Source organism: Balaenoptera ricei, chromosome 15, assembly GCF_028023285.1.
Source record: "Balaenoptera ricei isolate mBalRic1 chromosome 15, mBalRic1.hap2, whole genome shotgun sequence".
NCBI lineage: Eukaryota > Metazoa > Chordata > Mammalia > Artiodactyla > Balaenopteridae > Balaenoptera > Balaenoptera ricei.
This window is the reverse complement of record NC_082653.1, coordinates 43,527,432-43,542,200: the sequence shown is the minus strand read 5'-3', so window position 1 is coordinate 43,542,200 and position 14,769 is coordinate 43,527,432. Positions and strand designations below refer to the sequence as shown.

Below are 14,769 nucleotides of genomic sequence, written 5' to 3'. Positions count from 1 at the left end.
ACCAACCATGGTCCCAGCAGGAAGCACGGGCACATTCAAAAGGGTGTGAAGAATTTAATGAAGGGATATTTTAAAAGATGTGGGCAGAAGCAAGAGGAGCAATAAAGGACAATGAAAATCCACAGGACCAATGATGAACAGGAGCCATTACCAGCCATAGGCCTGAGAGGAGGAAGGGAGTGGTCAACAGAAACCAAGCAATGGCTAGAGGTGGAGAGGACCCCCCGCAAGTGCTGTGGCCTTGGCTGGAGGAACACAGGTACTTCTGTCTGGCAGCGAGGGTCCAGGAGCCTGAATGCCTAAGAACTTTCCCCCCACCCTCCAGTCTCCTGCAAACACCTTCCACTGGTCTAGCCCATGGTTTCTCAATATGGGGAGAACATTTGTTCTTGGCAGGACAAAAAAATTCCCCTCCAAAAAGCCACAGTTCATAAACAGATACATAACAGATATATAGCATATTTGTGGTATTAAAATTTCATGGTTGGTGGAGAGAATTAGGACAAAATGCCTAAAACAGCTCCCATAGGAATCAGAATAATGAAAAATAGTTGGAGAAGCACTGGCTAACCAACCCAAGGCTCCAGGGCAAGGAAGCCCAGTTAATGTAGGTCCTTGGTGACTGAACACACAGGGTTTATTAAAATTCTCCCTGACCGCTAGCTACCCTTTAGATCCCTGTGTCTATGTCGGGAACAGATGGCAGTGACAATGGTTAATCCAGGGAAATCACCTATCCAGCAGAACCACCAATGAGGGGAGTTAGCAAAACAACTGTCCACAATGACAGCGAGACCTTCCATCAGTGTAGAAATTACCTTTGTCTTGGATGTATTTTAATATTTACAAAAAATGAGTAGATAGTTCAAGGGCATACCTACATGTGTATATTAACCCTTTGCTAATCTGGTAATTTGCTATTATACAATGAACAAGCCAAATTTGACAAAAGAGCTGAATTAAGTCTGCTAGAAATCCTAAACACCAAATAGATTTTGGTGCTCCCCCATGCTCATATCAAAATAATATATATTTTTCACCCGACCCAAACTTTACATGTGCTCTAAAAGAAAACTTCTCTTTAAATTAGTTGATTATGATATTTTGGATAGTTAATCAAAGCTGAGCTTTTCTCATTTACTTTTGATGTCCCTGCTTTGGATATTCAAAGCATATGGTTAGTCTCTGTATTGGATAGTGCAGTAAGCTTTGACTAGAAATCGTGGTGATGTGTATCTTCTGACCACATAGCTCCACTCTATCAAATGCATTATGCCATGACTTGTTAAATTAAAAAAATGTCTTGGTGAAAAATTCTGTCAGGTCTATGTTTGGGGATGTAGCTTTAATATAGAGAGCATCACTTTGTGTTTCATACTGAGGTCATCCAAGGAGCACCGTGTCACTTTGCTGAGGATAAAACCCACATGGCTGCCTGACACTCTGGAAATCAAGTGTTCAAACTGCCTGTTTTCAATGTCCTTCCTAATACAGCCCCTGATCCACATCCACCCTTAACTCCAACCTCCCCGTAACTTGGGCCCTTTGCTTCTTTCCTATCTGCCAAACTCCTCTGTATCATGCCTTTCTCCAGCCATCCTCATATTCCTCTTCTCCTGCAGATTCCCTGTGCTGTGGAGAAGCCCTCCAGACCCTGGTAGAAATCTAGAGTCCCGGTCCCTCTCCTCCTTCAATGAGCCTGGCCCTCGGTGTTCTTTCTATAGTCTCCATGTGATTCCAAAAAGCCATTGAGAACCCAAGGAACTTTAGGTTCTAAAACCCAAAGTTTGAGAAGCACTGGCCTATGGTCTGGCATCAAGCTATCTTGTTTCTAGATCTGAATTCTCAGAGGTTCTAGCCATGGGACATTCTGCAAAGTTTTTACTTCTCAATGCCTCAGTCTCCTCACCTGTAAAATGGGGATATTAGAGCACATGTTCAATCATATAGTAATAAAGATTAAATGAGATAATCAATGTGAAGTGCTTAGAACAATGTCCAGCACAGAATAAATGCACAGTAAGTGTTTGCTAAATGGCCCCTTAAATGTCTGTAAATGTTCATGTCGCTGCCTCAAGTGCCAAATCAACAGGCGGGACAGATACTCTTGGGGTTGAGAGAATAAGTGGGGCTGAGCCAAGTTCTCAGGAAGCAGGACACTTAACCATGTGATTCTCAACCTTGACTGCATACTGGGTTCACCCAAGGTGCTTAAACAAACATAGTTGCCTAGGTTCTACTGCCAGAGGTAGGATAACTTGGTCTGGGGTGGGACACTGGAATAGTCATTTAAAAAAATCTCCCCAGATGATTCTGATGTGTAACCACAGCTGCTTAGGCAACCTGGTCAACACTGGCTTAGGCAGTTGATCAATAATTAACCCAAAACAGTTGTCTTTTTGTAGTATCATGGTCACCAATCATCTTCTGCATTTTAGAATACTAGCTACTAGCTAATTAGCCACTATCTACAACCACGCTGCGTTGTACTCCAGACAGTTTAACCAAAGTTGGGCAATTTATTCTATTGGTCATAGTTGTAATGGAAGGTCCATGGGAAGATGATTCTGGCAATTGGAGGAAGTCATCGAGGAGGCTTGATCCTGCCAGCTAGGTCCTCACATTTAACCATCACAATCATCCGGTCATTCTACTTTAGATCATGTTTCTCAAATTGTGATTCACAAACCTAGCACCCAGATCTGGTTACTAAATACTATTCTCTACTAAACGGAACGATAGCTCTTTGAAGAAATGACTGCTGTCAGGCCTGGGGCAGGGAAAGTATAAAATGAGCTTGAGCATCTGGTGACACCAAAGCAAGGAAGAGCTCAAAGATGATGGGGACATGTCAAAAGGACACAGAAGCTACCCAGAAGGGGTCCTTGATAGTAATTGATTATAATCTGTTGAGTAGAATAGAAAACCATGATTTCATAATGATATAAGCAAATAAATGAATAATTTGTAAGATTGATGAAGAATTGGATATTGACCTAGTTTCAACCTACCCCCTACCCCCCATTCAAGATATGCATTAACCACAAATGGAGAAAAGAGTAGCTGTACAGTTGAGTTGAGGAGTCTTACAGACACCACTTTCATCAAATAATCAAAATGAACACTACTGGTAATGGGCTGAGTTGAAATCATGGGCCCCTACCACTAAATCAGCCATGAGAACATGATATCGCTTCTGTGATAGCTCTGCAAAGACGCATAACTTGAATCCAGTCATGAAAAATCATCAGATAAACCCAAATTGGAAACATTCTACAATGTAACTGGCCTGTAAGCATCAAAAGCGTCAAGGTTAGTCAAGTCACAGGAAGGCTGTGGAAGAGTAGGGACTTGACAACAGAATGAAACAAAGGACATTACTGAGGAAATTGGTAACACTTCAATGGGGTCTGAAAATTAAAGGTAGTAATGTATCCATATGCACTTTCTGATTTTGACCTTTTTATTGTGCTCATGTAGGATCACTGGCCATGTCTGTAGAAAACACACAGTGAAACTGGGGGGCGGTTGGGGCACTAGAACTGCAACTTACCCTCAAATGGTTCAAGAAAATGGTTCTTTTTACTATACTTGTAAATCTGCTCTAAGTTTGAGAGTGTTCAAAATAAAAACCAAGTACATAAGAAAATGGTGTTCCTAAGCTTCACTGCATCAAGTTAAAATGCAGCTTTCTGACTTGGTGGAGGGCTGGGAATGGGGCAAGAATCCACATTTTTAGCATTCACCATAAGTGGCAGCTTTAGACTGAGGGAACAAGCAGTTCCCCTGAAAGTAGCAGTAACTGTTCATCAAGCACTCAGCAAAACTGCCCCCTTTCACCCCCCATTCTAGAACCAGCCTCCCCATCCTTACACCCCTTTCCTCCTAGACACTGTATCTACTTTCTTTCTGCCAGCAGCAAAGACTGTCAGAGATCAGTGGGGAATTCTCAGGCTAGAGAGTAGAAATGATTCGAGTGATCTGTAGCGTTGCTGTCTAAGGAGAATAGAGAACAGAAGTGATTCGAGTGATCTGTAGCGTTGCTGTCTAAGGAGAATAGAGAACAGAAGTGATTCGAGTGATCTGTAGCGTTGTTGTCTAAGGAGAATAGAGTACCCTGGTTTTCTGTGTATCATTCTTCAAGCAGGATGACCCCTGGAAGTGAAGTCATTTCCTAAGACTACCCCTGATGGTTCCAGAGTGACAGGAGTTAGGAGAAAACAGGCAAGCTCGAGCAAGGCATTAGGAGAGTGTGGTGCATGTCCAGGTGATCCTAGTGTAGGTGGACAGTTTTAAGGCTCTCTCCAGTATAGTAGGAAAGCACAACTTTGTTACATCAGAAAATCGAAATTTTGAATATAATGGCAAAATCCTAATGTAAAAATCCGATACTGTTCAAATAGCAATATTTCTCCTTAAAGACAACACAAAACGTTTCTCTGCTGAAAAATTAGTATCTAATATTAAAAACTGTCAAATGTCCTATAAGCATGGCGCCAGAATCCAAAAAAAAAAAAAAAAAAAAAAATCACTCTTATGCTTTAGCTCTATAAACCTGGGGACTGAGTTTTCAACAAAACAAAGATAAATGCATCTGAATGCCACATTCTTTACCCTCAGTTTTGGAAATCAAAATAGACAAAAAGTGAAACACATTTGGGTCTGAATTACTCACAGACACCTACAAGACTTCAAGATACTTAAAAAAAAAATTATTAAAAGACCCATTGTATATGCCCTGATAAACTGCCTTTTTTTTTTAGTGGCTAACTTAGGATCACCTTTCATGTGGGTCCCCTAGACAATTTTGGAGGACTTTTGAAAGAAAGTTTCCCCATCTGTGAAATGAGAGGGTTGCCTTAGTTGTTCTCAGAGACCCATTTGGCTATGAAAACCCATGATTCAGAGCTTTTCAATTAAGATGGAAATATTTACTGGGTATGAAGCAAAGAGCTCATAGAGAATCAATTTTCATAAATTTGACGGTTATGCAGAATTATAGAATTTGATATCTAGAGGGGACCTCAGGGATATTGGGAGAAGGATTTGATCATGTGTCTCAGAGATGAAAATGGAATCCAGGTGTACTGACTCCCAGTTAAGGCTCCTTCCACTAGCTTACAACAGCAGTTTCCCTTTCTTTCCTTTTTCCCTCCCTCCCTTCCTACTTTCCTTTTCTCCTTTCTGTCCAGTTTTCCCTCCTTCCTGCCTTTCTTCCTTCCCTCCTGGGCTTGGCAATCATAAATGGCAGCAATCCCATGATCATCCATTAACTGGGAAGATGCTAATTGAAAAGAAACAAAATACCAATAATAAACACCTCTTGGGAGGAGAACATTTTAGAATCCATAGTACCTAAATCATCTGAAATCATCTTTTCTGAGAGTTCTCTTCTTCATCAACACTCGTGTTTTCTCTCTTTCTGTTGTTATTTATGAGAATTTTCTTCATGCCTGCACATTTGCCTTTGGCTTAATTGGAAATTGAGCTTCAGGATGGGCTCACAAGGCTTTCCTAGGGTGGGGGGAGTAAGAACTACCTGGCCAGACATGACGGGGGGCAGGGATAGGAAGCATTCTTTTTCCCAGGAAGACTGAATTCAGTATAAGCAGGGTACGACTTCTATTCTGGATTCAGTAACTGTGGAGAAGGTAAAAAGACTCATCCCTGACCCCCCTCTTTTTCACAGATCCCACATCCCATGTCAGTGATCTCTGCTGGCTTTACCTTTCAAATAGGTCCAGAGTCACACCAAATCTCATTCCGTCCTTTCACTGTTACTTGCAACAAGCCACCAGGATCTCTGGCTCCAATCCACTGTCTCTCTGTTTCCGCCCTTAGTCCCTTACTGTCCACTATCAACACGACAATCCGAAGATTACCTTTAAAACCTAAGTAAGATCATGTCCCTTCGCTGCTTAAAAAGTTCTATTCTCACTTCACTCAGAGGAAAAGCCAGCGTTCTTACAGTGGGCCACAGTGTCCTAGGCAGTGATTCTCAAAGTGGAGTCCTCAGCCCCGGGCACCAGCGTCACCTGGGGAATTACTAGAAATGCAAATTCTTGGGTACCCCAGGTCCCCTGAGTCAGAGACTGGGTTTAACATGTCCCGAGGTGACTCCGATGCACACTCAAGCGTGGGATCCACTCTGCTATGGGACCAGCCCCCAGTGACCTCTCCAGTTACTCACACCGACTTTCTTAGAATAAGTCAGACTTCTCTCCCGTTAGGGTTTTGGTACTTGCTATTTCCTCTGCTGGAACACTCTTTCCCCAGATATCTGCTAAGCTTACTCTTTTACATTCTTCAGGTTTCTTCTCAAATATCAACTTAATCATCAGTGAGGTCCAGCATATGTGAAACTGTAACCCATCTTTTTCCCCAAGTCTCCCCACCGCTACCAACTTAGACACACATGGAATCCCTTACTTCCTCTTCCCTGCCTGGCTTTTCTTCACGGGTCTCCCGTGAAGTTGTTGTCAAGGTGTCAGCCAGATCTGCACTCATCTGAAGGCTTGCCTGGGCCTGGAGGGTCTGATTCCAGCCAGGATGGCTCATTGCAATGACTTGTAGATTGATGCTTGCTGTTGGCAGGGAGCCTCAGTTCCTTGCCATGTACATCTCTCCACAGTGCTGTTGGAGTGTCCTCAGGACATGGCAGCTGCCTTACTCCAGAGCAAGTGATCCAAGAGACAGTCAGGAGGAAGTCACACTCTCTTATGACCTAGAATGTCATACACGATCATGGGATATTCTGACCTGGAACCATCAAGGTAAGCCATTTTCAAATTCCTGACCTGTAGCTTATTTGCACATCATACAATTACTTACCCACCTTTCAAAGCCCAGAGACCCCAGGATACCTCTCTTTAACGGTAACAGCAGAGCCTGATTAAGTAAGTGGTGGGACAGTTAGGCAGTTCCAAGGACATCTTTTTCTGCTTCTTCTTCTTTTTTTCTCTTTTAAACTTTTTATTTTGAATTAATAATAGACTCAATAAATTGTAATAATAGTGAAAAAAAAAACCCCAAACTCCTGACCTGTAGAAAGTCTGAGATGATAAATGCTCTTGTTGTTTTACGCTGTGAAGTTTTGCAATAAAATTGCAGGCAGCAATAAATAGTACTGCTTATGCTACCATGTGACTTGCTGTATATTCTAATTAATATTTTAAAATCCATCAACTGCCACCCCCCACTAGAATATAAGCCCCAAGAAAGAAGTTTGTGTGTGTGCGTGCATGTGTGTCTTCAGTGCCCAGAACAGTGCCGATACTGTCGAATAGCAGGCATTTAACAAAAGTATACGGAATGCATGTTTAGGAAAGCTGGATCTGGCTGGCGGGAGCTACCCTGATGTGGCTGGAGGAAAGATGCTGTGGGCTATCTTTACGGCAACTCCAGGGAACACCACGCACGCTGTATTCCATGTGAATGGAGAGTCCAGAGAGCACAGCTCTATGTGAAATTCATTTTGACCTTGCGCATCCTCTGAATGGGCTTGGGGAGCCCTCCACGGGGTTCCACTGGCCACAGTTTGAGAAACACTCATCCAGGAGAACAAGATCACAGGCAGTTGGGGCAAGACCCAGCCTCAGAAGAGAGATCCTGTTTCCCAGCATCTTACAGAAATAGCAGAGTCACCAGACTTCAAGAGCCCCTGAGGGCTGGACAATGAATGTTTCAGAGGCAGGTCTGAACTGACAGCCAATCACCAGAGTCCACCTCCTCCCTCCTGTCCCTGACCTAACCCGGTGCCTTTCATGAAGTTTTAGAGGCAGTAAAGCAGAGGTTGAGGAATGACTGACTGGGGAGGTTGTATAAATATTGGGGGTAGACTAGTTTCTTGGGAAGATTGACTTGAAGAATTGAGGTCAGGAAAGAGAAGACAGACTGAGGTCAAGTCCATCTGGGACAGGAATTAATATAGTTGGGGAGGCAGGGTGCTGAGTGAGCTGAAGGGAGAAAGAAGGGAAAAAACACCTAGTGAGATAAGAGATTCAATGCACTGAGAACATCGTCTCTATTTGCAGAACTATTTTGTTCATATTAAGAGGAACGTCACATATTAATAAACAAGGTAGATGAGTTTTTGGTGGATGGGGGCTCTTCCTGCTTCAGATTCAATACACTTTGGCCCCTCTGTCCAGGGATTGTGCCAGGTGGCTTCCAGAGATCATCTTGTTTAAATCTCCCCACACAGTCCCACAAGGTAGGTTTTCACCCTCCATTTAATATGAGGAAACTGACTTTTAGGTTAGAAAAACTGCCCAAGTAGGAAGCAGAACATGGACCCTGAGGGCTCTGTCCACCCTCGTGTTGAATTTTTTCTCTATGGGTAGGAGTGTACATATGTTGTCACCCAAGCCAGGGCACCTCCAAGAGTAAAAGGGAACATTGCTGATAACGTGCCAAGGACAACGGGCACAAACACGGTCATCCTGGGTCCCACAGGACCTACGGTTGCTCTGCAGGTATGTTCAGCCCTTCTCACTGTGGAAAATACCTCAGTACTCACATTCTCTAAGCCCCATTCAGAATCCTAGGGCTGACCCTGAAATAGGACTCCACGGTCCTAACCAAAGTTCGGTTTAATGTGTGAACGTGGAGAGCGCGACTAAAAATGAAATAGACTCTTGGGTCCTTCTCCTAATCTGTGGCAGGGGGATAGCCCAGAGTGGCCCTGAATCAAGCAGAAGGTAAGAGAATAAGTAAAGCAAGAGGGTGACACAGGCTTTTCTTGTATTCTGATTTTCACCGTGGAAATGTACATTTTGCTTCAATTCTTGGCATTTTAAGGTCTAGAGGATAAAACAAAGCTTTTCTTCATGAGAAAGCTGCTTTTCCTCATTCCTGCTTTTTTTTTTTTTTTTTAAAGCTGGTCAATCACTAAGCTTGTTTGAGTGATGGCAAAGTCAAAATTATGACTGCCTGATTTTACCCTTCACTGCACTTGTCAAAAAAATTAAAGATCATGTTTATGAATATAATGCATGAAGTGCTGCGTGGCATCCTGAAAGAGAGACTGTCTCTTCTGTCCAGCCACTCACAAAACAGTTTGTCACATAATACTTTAATATGCAGAGAAAATAAGAGGGCAGAGAGAAAATTCTGCCTCTCAGGAAATACGAAGTGCATTCCACCCATGGTTCATGTATTCAGAAAAATTTATTTTAGTAAAAACAATAATAATACTTCTAATAGCAACATTAGATCCTTCAAACTTGTATAGTGCTTCCTAGTTTCCAAAATGTTTCCACATATAATTTCATCTGACAAAAGAGATCATTAATATTTTAAAGTGCAGTATAGGACTGCTTGATTTAGCATTGCAAGGGCTCGGGTTCCTGAGGAATGAGTGTCACATGCAGGCTTGTTGAATATTCTATGTAGAGGCAATTGTACAGCGAGAGTCAAAGCGCTAGTGCTTTCTGTAAAAATATGATGGAAAAAATAGCATTCATTACCAAAAACCACTGAAGGCTTTGGAGATGAATGTATGGAGAAAATTACTGTTCTAAACTTGCTACTGAATTTTAGAAGCATAAAGTCTCTTTAGTTTTTAATGAAAATGTTTTTTTATAAGCATAAAATAAATCTTGAGAGATATATATATTTCAATTACACATAAATTTAGAGAGTTGAATATTAAACTCTCCAAAGTCTGCCCCTGTCCCTTCTCCACTCCTCCAAGATAATTCCTGAGGTCATTTTGATATGTATATCTTTCCAGACTATGTATTATATATGTAGATATGTATGTACATACACACATAGCTATGTAGATATGTATTTTATATGTATATTTGTATGCATATACTATCTACCATTTATGTATTCTTTCTCTATCTATCTATCTATCAGTCATCTTCTAATCTACTTATCACCTTACTTATCCATCTGATTCTTGAATACATGGCTGAGCTGGTGCTTTTATAATGAACTTCTAAGAAGCCAGAAATGATGAACGATATTGAATCAAGATTTCTAAGCAAGCACTGAAATTACTGTTTGCTTTGAGGCATCTGCCAATCTCAGATGGTCTAGACCCTAGAACCGTGGTTCTCAGACTTGAGCATGCATCTGAATACCGGGCGGGCTTTTAAAAACACAGATTACTGGATCCTACCTCAGAGTTTCTGATTCAGTAGGTCTGGGATGGGGCCCTAGAATTCGTAGTTCTAACAAGTTCCCAGGTGATGTTGGTGATAGATACAGGAATACTCATTGAGAAAGTCTAGCCAGAACTTGAATTGAATGAGCCACACATGTGAAGGGCAGTGCTTCGGTTCTGAAAATAGTGGGGAATTTGCCTGTCTCAGCTTAGCATTGGCTGGAGAAGGAAAAAAGGAAGATAAAGGTCTCTGTTGAGATTTCCTAATCTTATACGTGCACTAATGTGGGCTTAAGGACAAACAGCAAACAAAACAAGAAATAAAACTTTAAGCCAAATATGTAGTTTAAGGTATTCCTAAATTGGCAGTATCTTCAAGTATTTCAGAAAACAAAATATAAATAAATAAGCTTTTAATCCAACTTCAAAAAATTCCCACCAAGAAAAATCCAATGAACATGGCAATAAAGAAGGCAAAACATACAAGGAAATAACTACAAGCATGAATCTGCAGAAAAAATAAACTGCAGAATTTTGATCTATACAGAGTGGAGACATTGAAATTTCAGATACAGATTTTTTTAAAAGATACTTTATGTGTTAATTAAATAAAGAGTGACCAGGTATATCTGAAAAAGAACCAAATAAAACTTATAAAAATGAAAACTATAATAACTGAAATGAGAAACTCAGCAAAGAGTTAAACATCAGATTGAAGAAAGTTGAATAGAAATTAGCAAATTGAATGATAAACTTGGAAAAAGAAACCATCAAAGAGAGCTAGTGGCACAGAAAAAAAAAAATGCAATGTAGGTTAAGAGTCATGAAGGACAGAGAAAGAAAGAATAGAAGGTAGTGTAGAACTAACATTTGTTGAGGTAATAGGTGAAAAATTGTCAGAACTAATGAAAGATGCCCATGTTCATGTCCAAGAAGCACAGCAAATCCTAAGGAGGATAAAGAGAAACCCACACTGAGGTATACCACAGTGAAACTGAGGAACACCGAAGATAAAGAATAGATTGTCAAGACAGCTGGAAAGAAAAGACAGATAACCTAACAAGATACAATAATTAGACTGAGAGATTACTTCTTAACAACTATAGGATTGATAGGACTGTGGGAAAATATCTTTAAAATGTTGCAAGAAAATAACCATCAACCTTGAATTTTTACCCAGCAAAACCACCTTAAAAAAAAAAAAAAAAAAAAAAGGAAAGTAACATCTTTTCAGACAAACAAAGCCTGAGAGACTTCACTAAGGGAACTTCTAGAGGATCTACTTGTGAAGGATAGAGGAAAGAGACTGAGAAAAGCATGTTTTATTAAAGGTGCTAAGTTTTTGTAATGATATTCTTTCAATTAAACATTTTGTAAGAAACAAAACTGGTTTAAATTATTGGGAGTTGCAATTGGTGGAATGGGTATTAATCAGGTTTTTTTCAAACAATTATGCCTATGATGTGGTGGTTTATGGATAGCATTACCATTTATATCACATGCCAGACAAACAGTTAGTGGTCTGAAACTGCTAATCATTTCATTATTGGCATTGCATTGCAGTGGGTCAAATCAAAGTATACTGTGGTCCATGAAATTTCAATCAAAATAATGAAAATAGAACTCTATATCCAAAAGTCCACAGTATAAAAAATGCAAATAATTTTAGAAATTGTTTGATTTTTAAAATTTGATGTTCAATATTTTAGTTACATATTTAAATATTTAAAGCTAAATATTTAAAGTTAAATACTTAAATATTTATAATATTTGCTTTCACTCAAAGCTGTAATGATGGCAACATTTCCTCCTTCAACAAAACGAGTTCTAATTTCCAGAAGAGAGAAAGCAAAAAAGATTAGAGAAGCCATGTTGTTTCCAGAAAAAAAAAGAAAAAAAATTATTAAAAATTATTATTAAAACGTTAAAAAATTATTAAAACGTTAATAAACTGCATGGACTTGGGCAAGTTAAAGAACAGTTTGCAGCCTATTTTAAAAACAGCTCTGGGGCTTCCCTGGTGGCACAGTGGTTGAGAATCTGCCTGCCAATGCAGGGGATATGGGTTCGAGCCCTGGTCTGGGAAGATACCGCATGCCACGGAGCAACTGGGCCCGTGAGCCACAACTACTGAGCCTGCGCATCTGGAGCCTGTGCTCCGCAACAACAGAGGCCGCGATAGTGAGAGGACCGTGCGCTGCGATGAAGAGTGGCCCCTGCTCGCCACAACTAGAGAAAGCCCTCGCACAGAAACGAAGACCCAACACAGCCAAAAATAAAAAAACAAAACAAAAAAACAGCTCTGTAGAATGAGAAAATTTGACCATATGCTCTCAAGATTCTTCTTCTGGATCAAAATATAGCTATTATGGTTATATATGCTGCAAAATCCAAGTGAATTTGTGTTCCAACTCCACTCTCCATGACCCTGTCTGAGAATGTATATTACAGGGTGAGCTGAGGTGATCAGTAGTACCTGTAAGTGTCGGAAGCAGGGCAGGGAACCCAAAGGTAGGAGAGAAGTGAGATGAGGCCAAGTGATGGGGATTTAGGCTGAGTGATCTCTAAATAAAAATACCAGAAGTTTCTCTTACTAAAACATATTAGAGAGATGACCAAGTTGGAAAAGGACTGATAACTCTAAAGTAGGAAGACTGTAGAGAAGGGTCATGACCCACATTCCCCTTCTACCCAGTGATACACTAATCCATTTGCATATCCAGTAGGAAAGAATGATTGGAACTCTTTGAATCATAAGAGGAAGTCAGACATATGCAACCATACAACACCTGAATACAGGACAGAGTTTATTTTGTCATAATACTGATAAGTAACGAGTCCCCTATCATGCAGTCATCTATCACTGGCATGTCAGATTCTGCTCCCTTTCTCACTCCTTTCCCAGCAGCTTTTACTTTCTTATCTTGGAAGGCATCTTAGGAACAAACATGCAATCCCCATGTTTCTGTAGAGTGACTAACATTTACATTTCACCATGATGCCACAGACCAAATGCCCCTGGTAACAAATCCACAATGATGGCACTTTTGTGACTCAGAGCAGATTCTGGGATGACATATTTGGGTGAGGTGAAGACATAGTATTTAGTCATATTAGGATTATGAGATGGTTTTCCTAAACAAAGCAAATTATTTAGGAAATAATGAAGTTTTCACACATTTGAAGGAATAACTCAGAAGAATCCCCTTGTTAATTAAGGTGACAGAACTGCTGCACTGTATGTGCGCCACCCCCCATGTGACACTTGGAAATGACAGCAGCCTCAGCCTCTGGAAAACAACCTTTGATGTAGGTCACACGTGTGATGGGAACCACTCAGTGAGGTGGAGCCTCTCCAGGGAAAGGGCAATTGTTGTTTTGCCCCTAATCCATTTCCCAATCATGGTCTTAAGAGACTGTCCAGGAAATGACCTAATTCTAGTAGGAGGTGGAACCCTGACTAGTCTCCCAATCAGATCCTAACAAACCCCCTCCGGCCAGTGAGAGCTGCTGTCCTTCTCCATGGTTCTAACTGTTCTTCTTGGAATGATTCTAAACTTTCCAGCACACTTCAATGAATTAGGACAATGTGTACCCTATCATGGTCCTGATTATTATAGTAATTATAATGGAATAGCCATCACTAATGGAAAGCAGACCTGTGCCAGGCACTTTACATATGCTATTTCTACTGTTTATCCCTTGTTCCTCACCCAGAGGACAGTGGACATTTACTGCCACGCCTGTCTCCACATCCCCCTCACCTAGGGCGAGCCTGGGAGAAGAAACAGCCCCATGGTGAGTCTCTCTCAGATCCACCTGCCTTCAGAGAGGACATGTCCTGGCTTATTCTCACCAGGGCAGCCTCTATCCAGGCAGTCGAGGATACCAAGGACAGTGGCACTTGCTTTTAAGTGGGCAGAGTCTTTCATATTCAGGAGTGAAACCCAGCATTAGGGAGCCCATCTCGGGGCAGCATAACCACAGCTCTGGTCTAACCTCATTAGTAACGAAGCTAATATTTTTGACTTCAACTTTCTTACAGCTTTGCCTTCTCAGTTGGTTCTGAGCCCGGATGAGGGAGAAGACAGTGTCATGACTTATTGAGAACCCGTCACGCACACAGAGGCTGTGCAGTCATGGAGGTGAGCTGCTCAAGGTCTCCTTTCAAGAGACAGCCTGATGCTGGGAGTCAAGTTGGCTGACAGCATCCAGCGGCCACACTTTGGGGATTCAAGGCAGTATTATGTTCATGTCACTTTCTCCCCAAGCCACTTGCAGCCAGAGAGCCCTCAGGGGGGAGGGGACCTTGCAGCCCAGACATTCCTGCTCAGTGCAAAAGCCCTTTTATCCGGTCCTTGCCTGGGCTTCCCCAGACTCAGACTAATTTGCAGACGGAGGCTCTTCCAGCTCATCTGCCTTCCTTCCTTCTCTCCTTCACCCACTTCTCCCTTTCCTGCTCCTCCCCACTTCATCCTTCACAGGCTTTCACCCAGTACTTTCTTGCACTTCTACTTCACCTTGGCATCTTCTTTCCCAAAGACCCAAGCAGACACCATCAGTATTATTGTACTCGCCATCTCACAGTGGATGAACTGTGGCTCCAGGCAAGAAAGTAGAGGCATAAATATGTTCCACTTTTAGAAGTTCATGCA

At 41.5% G+C, this 14,769-nt stretch overlaps 1 protein-coding gene across 2 annotated transcripts in view; it reads right to left on the bottom strand.

The window, feature by feature from the left end:
* Positions 1-14,769, bottom strand: part of MACROD2 (mono-ADP ribosylhydrolase 2) — a 1,976,756-nt gene that overhangs the window by 157,955 nt on the left and 1,804,032 nt on the right. The gene's annotated exons all lie outside the window — the stretch shown is intronic.